At 37.9% G+C, this 12,586-nt stretch overlaps 1 protein-coding gene across 1 annotated transcript in view; it reads left to right on the top strand.

Moving 5' to 3' along the window:
- UBR3 (ubiquitin protein ligase E3 component n-recognin 3) overlaps positions 1-12,586 on the top strand; it is a 120,038-nt gene that overhangs the window by 1,854 nt on the left and 105,598 nt on the right. The gene's annotated exons all lie outside the window — the stretch shown is intronic.

Here is a 12,586-nt window from a genome sequence, read left to right as displayed (position 1 = left end):
TTCACGTATCACAACTGAGTGTCTTTTTGAAGCTCCCTGTGTACCTCTTTATTCAACAGAGAGCTAAAGACTTTGCCAGAAGACAGTTTGGAGTGCTAGAGTGAGCCTTCTCTTCTGACTAGCTTTCTAGAATAGTCTCTATCTTGATCGCCTTAGCCTTGGTGAGATTGCATACTCTCATAAGAGCTGTCTCATCTCTTCCTAATAAATCTAGCAGAAAATGGTAGGAACATATAGAAATATCAGAACGTTTTCCTTGGTTCTTGTCATGTTTTTACCCTGTGCAATACGTAATTCTGCATAACACTGCATCTTCTCTTTTGCATTTCTGCGTAGAGATTTCATTAATTCTGCTGTTTTCTGTTGTTTGAAGGTTGTCATCTTGGCTCAGACTCTTTGTGTCTGTATTCACCATTCTCCTGCTCTAGGCCTTGAGGTGGCTTCGTTCTTTGTTTCTTGTAATGTTTTTTCCTCCTTTGTTTCTCTTACTGTTAGCCTTCACTATTTCATCATTCTTCCTTTTTGGTAGAACCTCTCCTTATAGGTAGACTCCCTCTAATGGAAAAAAAAAAATTCCTCTTTTTGTTTTCATTGATCTTCAGTGGTTTCAGGGGGCTGCTCCTGAAGTGATTCTTTATTTATCAGTTCTTGTTCAACTTCTGGTGATTCTGCTTTCCCCAGTATCACCAAAATAACAGTGCCCCTTGATTTTGAGAAGTAAGAAAAAAGAATGGTCACTTCTTCCAGAGCTCAGCGTGGGATAGATTTAGGGCTCCTCTTAGTGGCAGGATTTTAATAGAGCACAGACAAATTGATTTGCTTTAGGTAAATATAAAAATTGCTTCTGATACTGCTCTCATCCAAGAGTTTATAGTTTTCACAATTGTCTTTTCCTATTTTAAACAGTTTTATTCTTGAATAAAGCTGAATTAATAAAGAAGAAATAAGGTATGCTGTTACCTTTGCAGGGTAGGCGGATGCAAACCCTGAGGGAATAAGAATATTCTCCTCATTTCTCTGTTATATTTACCCTACTTGTTACTTCTAATAGTAGGATTTGAGAGTAAGTTGTCTTGGGTGTGTGGTAGGTCCCTTCAGGAGGTTTGATCATTCTAGGATAAGAATTCCATAGCATCCTTTCAGAAACAACACTCTTGAGTTGAGCAGTAGATTTTCCAGTCCTCCTGGACATACAGGACAGTGCGTCACGGTATATGGGGTGTCTGCACCCAACGTAAGGTTGCTCCTGCTTATCTAAAGAATTGATGCTAAGTCAGTGCAATTAAGTGAACTAGAAACTTTGTTTGCTGTGCAAGACAAAGTAAGCTAAGCTCAAAGCTATATAAAGGAATTAATGCGTGCAAACACACAATTTTGCCTGTTGACTTGAATTGCTTCAGTGTGGCATGTTTAGATAAACTGATTTAACTTTGTGTATACAAATCAGTTGCACAATTACAGAGGTAATCTTTTACATGGTGAAGTCAGGAGGTCTTCTTGGTAGGTTGAGGAAACCAGAGTGTGTCTAGCCCGATATAACCTTGGCCACCACAGCCTAGGCTTCTATTAATAGCAAAGGAATCAAATGCGGAGCCTACTTACGAACTTTATCTGCCATCTGCCTGCTTAGATAAAATTTTGTGTAGATACTGTATACAAGTAGTATAGTAAGAGTAGTTCGTTTCTGTTGGTTCTTGTTATCTGGTTGCCATGTTAAGTTTTTTGATTCGATGTATCTCAAAAAATACTTCTGATGAAGCATCATTTAACTGATCTTCTGTAAAGGAAATCTCTCCAGTTTGCTATGTGGAATATTTTTTCATTTTCTTTAGGGGTGCTAATGTAAATCTAGAGTTGGTTTGATCTGGGGCATAAGCATGTGTGTGTAAATCTTTTATTACTAATAAAAATCTATAATTTACTTTTTAGAGATACTTGAGTGTTAATTTTTTATTTCTGATGAAGTTGGCATATAGTGTAATAGATGGATGCTGATTTGCTTCAGGTAGCTTGTGTAATTCTCATTTGTTTTAGAAAAATCAGATTGTCACACTCTTGAACCTTTTGATTCCCATGCATATTTCAGTGTTTTTGATTATGAAGTTAATTGCAGTTGGTCTGATCTACTAGAATGTGACTTAGACTTTAAAAAATATCCAAGTTTGTAAAAGTAGCTGCTTGTCAAAGCATTACAAACTCTAGCTGTGGCAAGGTTTAAGAGATTTTAAGATCCAGCAATATGTCAGTAGGTAAAAACAGTTTGTAGTCCTCTCCCATATGGTATCTAGCCATGGGCAAATGAAATTTTGCAACTCCATCAGAAATAATTAATAATGTTTTGAAGAAGGCAAAATCTTCATTTCTAAAGTATTTATGGTAGACATATGCTCATAGTTCAGCAGGCAAGTTCATCTGTTGAAGGAAACAAACCATACAGTTGCACAGGGGAAAATTCAGACTGGGATATTTTTTGCTTGGTAGATGATCTTGTGTTATAATGCAAGTTGATAGTTTATAAAATATAACCTTGAAGAAAGCAATATGCCATGTGGTTATAATAACAGTATAACTAGTCAGTAATCTGTTACTGATGAGTACCGTCTTGTTTCTGTGGCCCTCTTGTTCTGATTCCCCTTTAAGTCTCTAGACAATAACCTGACATACTAGAGCCTCTACACTGGCTATTTCATTCCCCCGTGTCCTGTTTCTGAGTGTGCCTCACTGTGTGTTGACTTATTTGTTAAATTAATCATGTGGGAAACAGATGTTTTAGTGCTGCATTACAGTACAAAGAGAATAATATCTCCATCAAGTGCTATATATCCTGAAAGGCAAAAAGCCAGGTTAAGAATTTCATTAAACAGGCTTTTGTATTGGTGTTTGCTGTGTATTTGATGGTAGTTATGGCAACCAATGGCTCCACTGACATAGAGCTTTGCCTTCTCTTATGATGTATCTAAGGGTCTAAGAAATTATCCATTTTCACTTGTGACTGTGGGCCATTTTTTTTATCAGTAGGTATGTGTGAAGTTAAAAAAGCATTATAAGAAATATAACTGTTACAGATTGACAATATATGCCATGTGTCCAAAAGCACCTTCGGGTACCTACCTTCAAGCTTTCTGCAGTCCTGTCTCTAACGATCCATACTCAGCTTTCCATTTAGCTCTGCCTTAGAGTGTCTATCAATGCAAGTTGCATGGAGATCTGGTCTGAGGTACACACTAGATGAGACTTTGTTTTTTTTTTCCTCTTCCCCATTGTGTCTCTTTTGGGGATTGATATATCTGTAAAATCTACCATGATCCCTTATGAAATGGCTGGAAAATTCTCTTCGCCTCCTTTCACTGCCAACAAGTATGAGAAGTATATTCTTAGTTTCTAGACTGCTAATTTTCTGCTGCTTTAATTTATTTAGAATTGTCTCTTTTTTTTTCAGTCCATTAAAATGTTCAAACCCCATATATATTATTGAATAGTTAAATTTAAAATTTGGACAGTAGATATCTAGTATTGATGGTCTTTGCTGATCTGTCCCCATATCCTTCTTTCCCTCCTCCTGACTCTATTCCTTATTTTTATCCCTTTTCAGGCCCACTTTCTTACAGGAACTCATTTCAATAAAAATGGCCTTACTGTGCTGTTTGTGAGCTACAGAAGAACATATTCTATTTCTTTTACTTTCCGTTGCTGAGTAAGAGTAAAGGACCTTTTTCCTATTCTAGATTTCAGAAAATTTTAAGAATTACAGTGACAATAAAAAGCAAGGTTGCTGTTGAGAAAGCTGTTATTAGTAGTTACTCTTGGCTATGTTCTGTGCGTGTTCATCAGGCAAGGTCTCTTGTGTCATCTTTGGTTGCAGCTGCTGTGATCCACTTAACACCAGAATCACAGAATGTTAGGGATTGGAAGGGACCTCAAAAGATCATCCAGTCCAATCCCCCTGCCGGAGCAGGAACACCCAGATGAGGTTACACAAGAATGTGTCCAGACAGGTTTGAATGTCTCCGGAGTAGGAGACTCCACAACCTCCCTGGGCAGCCTGTTCCAGTGTCTGTCACCCTCACTGAGAAGGCGTTTCTTCTCAAATTTAAGTGGAACCTCTTGTGTTCCAGTTTGAACCCATTACCCCTTGTCCCACCATTGGTTGTCACCAAGAAGAGCCTGGCTCCATCCTCGTGACACTCACCCTTTATATATTTGTAAACATTAACAAGGTCACCCCTCAGTCTCCTCTTCTCCAAGCTCAAGAACCCCAGCTCCCTCAGCCTTTCCTCATAAGGGAGATGTTCCACTGCCTTAATCATCTTTGTTGCCCTGTGCTGGACTCTCTGCAGCAGTTCCATGTCCTTCTTGAACGGAGGTGCCCAGAACTGGACACGATGTTTCAGGTGCGGTCTCACCAGGGCAGAGTAGAGGGGGAGAAGAACCTCTCTCGATCTGCTAACCACCCCCCTTCTAATACACCCCAGGATGCCATTGGCCTTCTTGTCCACAAGGGCACAGTGCTGGCTCATGGTCATCCTGCTGTCCACCAGGACCCCCAGGTCCCTTTCCTCTACGAAAAAGAAAAGTCAGATCTGCCTGTGGCTGGGTTTTGGGATATACAGGTAATAAATATTTTACTGGTGTTAAGTAGAGTATGTGACTGTTTCATGGAGTGTCTTGCAACAGCGAATCACCTGTTTAGCATACACATAGAATGTTACTGCTTTGAAGGTTGTCTGTTCCAGTGTGACTCTATCAACTGTGTTCTTTAAGAGAAGATGAGAAGGTTTCAGTTCTCGAGGATCTTGGCTAGTTTTGGTAATGTAGCGTTGAGGATGGAAGGATGTTCTTTTGGACCTTTCTTCAAGAAGCTGCTGAAACTGATGCTTCATCAGCAGGCTGAGACCCTACACGTTGTCAGGAAGTTTAGCATCTGAGCATTATGAAACTGCATAAAAACGTCTTCATGTTCAGGATTGTTGGGCTGGTACCAATGGCATTCTGTACGACCTCTGTCAATTCCACGCAGCTTCCCTGCTTTTGAAGTCCTTTGGACTGCCAAGGCCTTCTGGCTGAAGGGACTGAGAATTCTGAACTGTACTGCCTGTTAACTTGGCATGAGAGTCTGAATAAACCCATGGTCATGTACTTCTGGTGGGTGTGACTCTTCAGAACAAAAACTCCACTATCTGATCTTCCACATACAAGGTACACAAATTCATGCTGGGATACACAGTGACTGCAGCATTTGAAAAAACCAGTTACTGTGCATTTATGAATAATTGATTCTCTCTGGCATCCTCCCCCAGACGTAAAGCTCAGTATTTTGTTTTGCTGCTTAGGATATCACAGTAATATTTGGTAGTTTTCACAGTGCTTCGTGTTAGGTCTTATACCTGGAAAGTGAAAGATTTCAGATCACTGTGTTGATTACATCCATCATGACATGCGGTCAGCTCACAAACCTGCCTGTCTTGATTTCTCTTAAGAATGTCTCTAATTAGGACTACATCAGCCTCTAAATTAGTTGCTGCAATGTTTTCCAAATCGTTAACAGCCAAGTGATAATTTTGAATTACTGCTTTTAGAGCTAGGCGCCATGTATTTTATATGTGCCTCAGGAATAATGTGGGGTTGTTTCAAAGGCATCAATAAGATACTCAAATGTATCACTATACGTAACTTTAAACATTTAGAGGCCTGAAGTCTTGCTGTGTTAGTCATTGAACATATTTATAATAAATGATGGTTCTACCTCAAAGCTTTTGCTTTTTCAAACCAATCTGGTATGAAGAACAGAACAATACTCTGAGCTTGGAAGATACAACAGCTGTGTATCTTGCCTTGCCTGAAATTGCCTTATTTATTGTATGACTTGTTTATCACTTTGTGATATACCTTAGCATCTATTCGATTTAAGAAGAGCTGGTGTTTTGGACGTCTCTGGAAACATTTATATTTGGGCTAACCAGTGCTGATTTTCAGTTCCTTTGCTTTGATCCCGCCAACTTCTAAACCTCTTTTTATCCCTCTTGTGAAACAATCAGTGGTCCAGGATTCTAAGTTTGCTACGTCAGAGTGAAGTGTTATTTGTCTGGTACGTATCTGATCTACATAGATCTGTTGGCAACAGAATAAATGTGATTTTCGGTGTATGTTTGGGGAACAAATTCCTAAACAACTTTTGTCTCTCAGGTCTTTCTTAAAGACAATTAATATAGGCTGATTCAGAGTTAAGGCCATTCTTCCTTATCACTTACAGAATATCAGGAGTTTTATATTTTTAAAAAATCCATGAATGGTATCTGACAACTGCAGTGATTTTAAATAATAATATTTTAGGTGCCCTCCTCTGTAGGGTTCTAGTGGTAAGCTTTGAAAATAATGTGATGAATTTTCTTTACATTGAAGTAATGTGGGTAGCTGCGTAAGTATTACAATAATAAGGACTACATAATGAACCCTGCCTTCATCAGGGTGCATCTCAGTTTCTGCACAGCTCCTGCAGTGATAATAGCTGTGGCATGAAACACATGGACCTTTCCAAGAAAACTGGACATTACATATATATACACCTTGTGTGTTGAAGGCCTGACCAAAGTGGTATCTTCAGCTTAAGCTGACAGCTTTTATTAAAATCCGCACATCTTACTTAAATCCTGAGGAAATGAAGATTGTTTTTACATTTGTCTAGCATTGCACAGTCACTTAGAACTTTGTCAGATGAAGCATTTGAGCCAAAATGTTACATGCTATATGTTTGCCCTGTTTAAATTTTCTTGGAAAAATTCTCCTAGCCACAAAATATTTTTGTTAACCCTATTTTAGAAACTTGATCTTTTTCTTTAAATTGAAGATGTACTGTCCATATACTTTAATGGAGATAGTTGGTGGGATTCTGAAAGCAACTGGACAGAGAGACTGTAAGTGAATGAATGGTTTGGGATGAGTGAGGGCCAAGCAAAGATGGTTCTGATGAGGGCTCAGGACCAGATATTCTGTTTGCTGATCTGCTTTTCTCTCAGACCTACTTTTGAAGTCAGCTGGGAATTCTGCTTTGTGAATGCTATGTAAGGCTAAGAGCTCTGAAAAATCAGATTCTAAAAATGATGAAATTAAGCATCTAGAACTATGTATTGTCTCTATTAATTTCTCTATGTTTAGGTCCATATTTGAGAAAAATAAAATAGATTATACCTTTGAAAGGTGACTCAATACTGTGAAATAATTTTGAATGTAAATATTTTTCTTGTGGGCTTTTTAACAATAACCTTAATGAAGATTGCTTTTTAGGGGTGAGTTTGAAGAGTATTCTCGCCAATGCTTTTTTAGTACAGTTCAGTACAGTGAAGTACTAAGTTAACTGCTCCTTTAAAAAGTACTTTTTCTTTCCTCAACTCAAAAGGCTGCAGTTCCTGTTGCACAAAATAGTTTGAGACTGTATTCACACATGCAAATGCAGAATTAAGATAATTTTAATAATCTTAATATTGCCCTTAACAGCATAACTGAGGCCACTTATAAGGGCTTCACTTTGTAGTCACTGATGTTTGACAAAAATGCACCAAAGAGAATGGGTATTATATTTGTAAGTTACCTAGCTCTGTGTGTGTCATTGTACAAATATATTTTAAATTGTGTGTAAAATGATGCTTCTTGATCAAACTAGGCTAATGGAAACTGTACTTAGTTGCAATTACAGTGCAGTAATTACATCCCAGAGCATCCACTCTTTTTATAAAGGCAATATTTTTGCAGCAGAAGATTGTGTTACTCCTTTGAATTGCTCTATTGTCTATCAAAATGCTCAAAATCAAAAACTCTCTATGTCAATTCAAACATAGACTCAGCTTCAGCTCCTCTCAGAAGTCCATTCCTTCTCATTCTCACTGTATTTCTAAGGTCTTACAGTTAAAACCGCCCAGTCTACTGTTTGTGATCAATAGTGGGTACTTGTATAGTAATGAAGCTCATTGTAGGTTATCTACTGTACAAGATGTTTATGTCTGAGGACTAACAGGAAATGATAGAAACACTCTTCTGCAGAGCTTCTTTGTGTGCTTTTCTTTGAACTGGAGAGCTGGCTTCACTGGAGGGTGCTCAGTGTAGCACTGAGCACCAGTGGAGCATCTGATGACTCGCTGCCTTTCTTCCTGCTGTTCTGCTAGGATCGGAATAACTTATAGGAGTCAAATCTGTGGTTTCTAGCTTCCTAGCCTGGCCAAAAAACTTAGTCATGAAAGTTTAGAGCCTGGAAAGATGTCCTTTAAAGGTCTTTTGGGGTTTTTCTTCTTGAGAAGCTGTTAATTCTTCTTCTGTGTTTCATTGTTTTCCTTTATTGACTCTACTGTCTCTACTTTGGAACTTTCCTGGTTAGACTGACATCCTTCCAGTTGGCCTTGCTTCTTGTTGCAGTCCCTAATAGCAGAAATGCATGTATTACGTTTTGTCTCTCAACTTCTCTGTAGCTTGCAGCTTTCTTACATAGCAGAAGAGCTGTTGTTCCTCAGACCTTGAAGTCAGTACCACATTGATTCACTTTTGAAAGTCTGTTTAGCAGACAAAAGGAATTTAACTATTGAAATTTAATTACTAGGGTGTGTGGGGGAAACATGTCTTAAATAAAAGCTCAGTTTAGATGTGACTTATTGTTACTGAATTGAAGAGTCAAGTAGAGGTTTCCTTTCTTTGCTTAGGAATTGATTGTGTTTTTCATTTGTGTCCTGTCAGTTGTGTCCCACGTTCTTGTCCCTTTTAGGGGACAAGCTGCTTTTGGAGTCAGGTACTTGTAGTGCTGTAAGACTTGTGAAAATGGGATGCCTCCTTTTGACAGCTTTATGATCAGTTTTAAACCAAATTACTTTTAAACATAGAGAGGCAGGGGACAAAACAGCACGAGAAAAGTGAAGGTAAAAATAGTCCCTCTGTTTATACATGAACTTATGTAAAGTTTCTGGAATGCAACTGAAACTTGAGGTGTTGTGGGATGTAGTGGAAGGAGGGCTGAGCAAATGTTCAAAAGCCATAAAGGTGTGGTCTGGCTGGTACTGGAGGCATTTATCAGCTGCTGTAATAACTGTGGAAGTTTAAAAATTACTTGAAGTGGAGGAGTTGGCTTCCTAGTGAGCCTTGTATCCTCTTGGTGTGCTGGTTGGCCAGGACAGCATTCTCCTTCATTGTTGGGTTTTTGGTTTTCCGTTCTCTGTGTCTCACTCCTTGTCAGGTGAACAAGGAAAGGTATGATGGCAGGATGATTTAGGGATTTCAGTGTGATTTCCAAGGAGGCAGGCCTGTGAGTGCTGGTGGATTTAAGCTGGCCCAATGAAATTATCTTTTTTTTTTTTCCTTAAAGTAAATAACTTATGCTGGCTTAGCTTCTGAGCTGGTTTAACACAGGATCAATCAAGTGCCAGTGCTGGAATAAATAAGAGAGCTGAAGACAGAATTGTGGCAGGAGTGACCTAATTCAACTTACGCAGTTGTGAAACAGTAGCCTAAAGGAAAGGAGTTAGTTATGTTACCTAAAGCCACTTGTAAAATCCATTTTGGAAATCAATTCACAGTAGAATTATTAAAGACAGAAGTAGTAGAAGAGAATGGAATGAATCTTCAAAGTCTAAAGTGAAGGTTGCTCAGATGTTAATGCTGCTTGTGTTAATACGTGGTGTTCCTTATTCATGTAGATGTCAACGATGTTGTTCTACCTTTTACAAACAGGATATCAATGCAGCATAAGAAATTTCAGGAATTATATATCAAGTCATGTGAACAAGATTGCTTGTTAAAGCTCTGTTTTTATTTAATTGCAAGGTACCGTGTTATTTTCTCCTTTTGCTAAAATTAGCTCTGTCTTTTTGTGAAAAAGTAATTTGAAAGGTAGTAAACTGCCTAGAAAACAAAATTCAGAATATACTTTTGAATAACAGAAAAGAATAAGGAAAAAAAGGTTATGATTTTTTGTCTCCTTGTAGACCTGTATTTTAGCACATGCGTGTTAGACCTTCAGTGAGACAGTACTTGAATATCTCTGACTAGCGAATTGGCACTCTCACTGAAACACTCCTATTATTAAAGCTCATTGCATAATAGTGAAAACATTTACAAGGAAGACTGTATAGCACAAGAAATATGAAGTACTAGAGATTAAATAGGAACTACAGACTTTTTGCAAAAAAGTATTTTGCAATATTGAAGTAATGTAATAACTGACACATCGCCTTGATCTAAGCTTTATCTAGTCAGTCTTCCTCTCTGTAGTTATTTTTATTTCGGAGCTTGTTCAGAAAAAAAAAAATATTTCTTATCTAGATTCCATCCACCTTTCACAAGGTGCTGTTAGAGATTCTGCCTTCTCCAAGTGGTGGATTTCTGTGGCTAGATGTTACCAGGAGAGATTTGGAAAATACTCCTTTTTGTTGCTCATTAATATTGCCTATTTTAATAGTCTCAGAAGCATTTTGAAATGTATATTTATGTAGACAGACAATTCTTTAACTGGTGCTGTGGTGAGGAAGCTCTTTCAGAAATAAAAGGAACTGTTCACGGAGTAACTTTGTTTGCTGTTTGTCCAATGACTGTGTAACCTGTTGAAGAAGTTTGTCACAGGTCTCTCTGCCTGTATAAGAAATTTCAACTTGTTTCTTCCTTGGCACAGCTTGGGGTTCTGGCTCTTCTTTAGTTAAAACAGCTGTTGTTTTAATTCTGAAGGTTGGGTCAGTATTTGTAGAAGAACTGTATAGTACTCTTTAACAGCAATAGAGCTTTGAGTAGAACAACATATTGGTATTTCACAGTTGTGGAATGAGCACACAGTTGCAGGTCTGGTTTGCTGTAGTTGAGCATAAAACAGGGTCTTGTGGGTGAAGATTACAAAACTGGGTTCAGTAAGATTTCTTCAGCCTGATTTATCAATAATACAATCTGAGCATTGGCATTCTGGATTGTTGTGGCTTAGATTAATACTTGCCCTTGTAATTCAGTATGGCAAATAGCTTGTCCATTGGCAAGTCATGTCAGTAAGAATATATTCTGGGATCTTTACCATGTACATTACCATGTTAGTTAAGAACAGCTACGATAGTATATTGATTTGGGGAAATACTTGAATACTGCAGCCTTTGAACAATAAATGCAGAATATGGCTCATCTTGTAAAACTATACTGGCATTCCTACTATAAGGATTAGGGGCTGGTATCTAGAAATTGTTCCCTGTTTGGAACTTCTGTAATTTGTGCATTTGATAGTGAAAGGATGTTTCCTTACAGTGAATTGAATTTGGGTTCTCCCTTGATCTTCTAGAACCTATATTAATATACCAATAATAGCAGTCTTTGTAAGTCAGTAGTGCTTTTGTGGGAATCTCAAGAGAAGGCATGATTCATAACCTTCAGCTACAGGATGTGTTGCATTTGGGATAACTAGTCCATAGGCTGTTTCACAAGTGGAATGCTGGCATAGTCTTCTTGGGGAGCAGAGCTTTTTATTTTCTGTAGAAGGAAGCCTTGTGCTTAGCAGAAGCTGCGATTTAAAATGACTTTATGTGTGAGCTTTGTTACTGTGGCTCCCTTAGCTTGTGATTGTAACAATTGAAAATGTCTTCTGGCTGAATGCAAAATACATGGAGGGGACCAGTACAAGATTTTAAAACACATTGCATGGTAATTCTTTCCTTGTGTGTCTTTGAAGTCTTTATTCACTTTTGATCTCTTCTTATAAGGGTAGTGGTGAAAGGGAAACCAAATACCTCTAAGATAATAAGTGAGGTACCATATTGCAGCCTGGATCAATTTAGGTTTGTGATTTATGGCAGCTTAGGCATCTATACGTGGATGAGACAGAAGTGAATGACTTCATAACTTCTATGAATGTCATTTGCAAAAGTGAATGATGAAAGTGAAAACCATCTGTTCGTGCATCAATTAACAGAAAGTTGTTGGTCATCACTGAGGTCCTTCTGTCAGGCACTTCTTTTGTCCCGGAGGTGGACAGGCTGTATATACAAAGTGCAGATCATCTGGCTAGTACTGTCCTTGCTTACCTTTTCTTAATAAAAAAAGTGTCATCTCTGTGTAAGAGCAAAAGAGTCTTCAGTCTTGTGAAGATGCCATCCTCATTGCTGCACTTTTGTCCTTCTTTTTTATATTTTTTTCTTTTGTCCCAAATTCAGCTACTTGCTTTGTGGCTTTATTTTATTTCCTTCTTCTCTTAAAGTTGATACTTTAATGGTCCTCAAAGAAGAAAAGGGTATGTTGTAGAAAGTAGTAGACTCCTTCTGGAAAACATGGCATTGCAAGTATAGTGAAAACATGAATAAATTTAGAAAACAATTTTTTTATTCAAACAAAGCTGAATCCAATTCTGAATATTTATGTTGAAGAGTTACTGGTAAAATCTAGTGAATCTTTCCAGTAGTTTGCTCTTGTGTGATGTGTTTTTAGACTCTTTCTTCCTTGTTAGCTTCTTTTTTGATGTGGGTAAATAACTCTTTAATGTTGGTAAATGTCCTTTCTAAAAATAGATTTGGAGCAGAAAAGTGTTCTGTGGCTATTGAGTCAGACTCTTGTTAAATCAGTGGGAAATAATTCTGTTTGCTCTATT

The sequence above is a fragment of the Nesoenas mayeri genome (genome assembly GCF_963082525.1).
Source record: "Nesoenas mayeri genome assembly, chromosome: 6".
Classification (NCBI taxonomy): domain Eukaryota; kingdom Metazoa; phylum Chordata; class Aves; order Columbiformes; family Columbidae; genus Nesoenas; species Nesoenas mayeri.
This window is presented reverse-complemented; position numbering and strand designations above follow the sequence as displayed.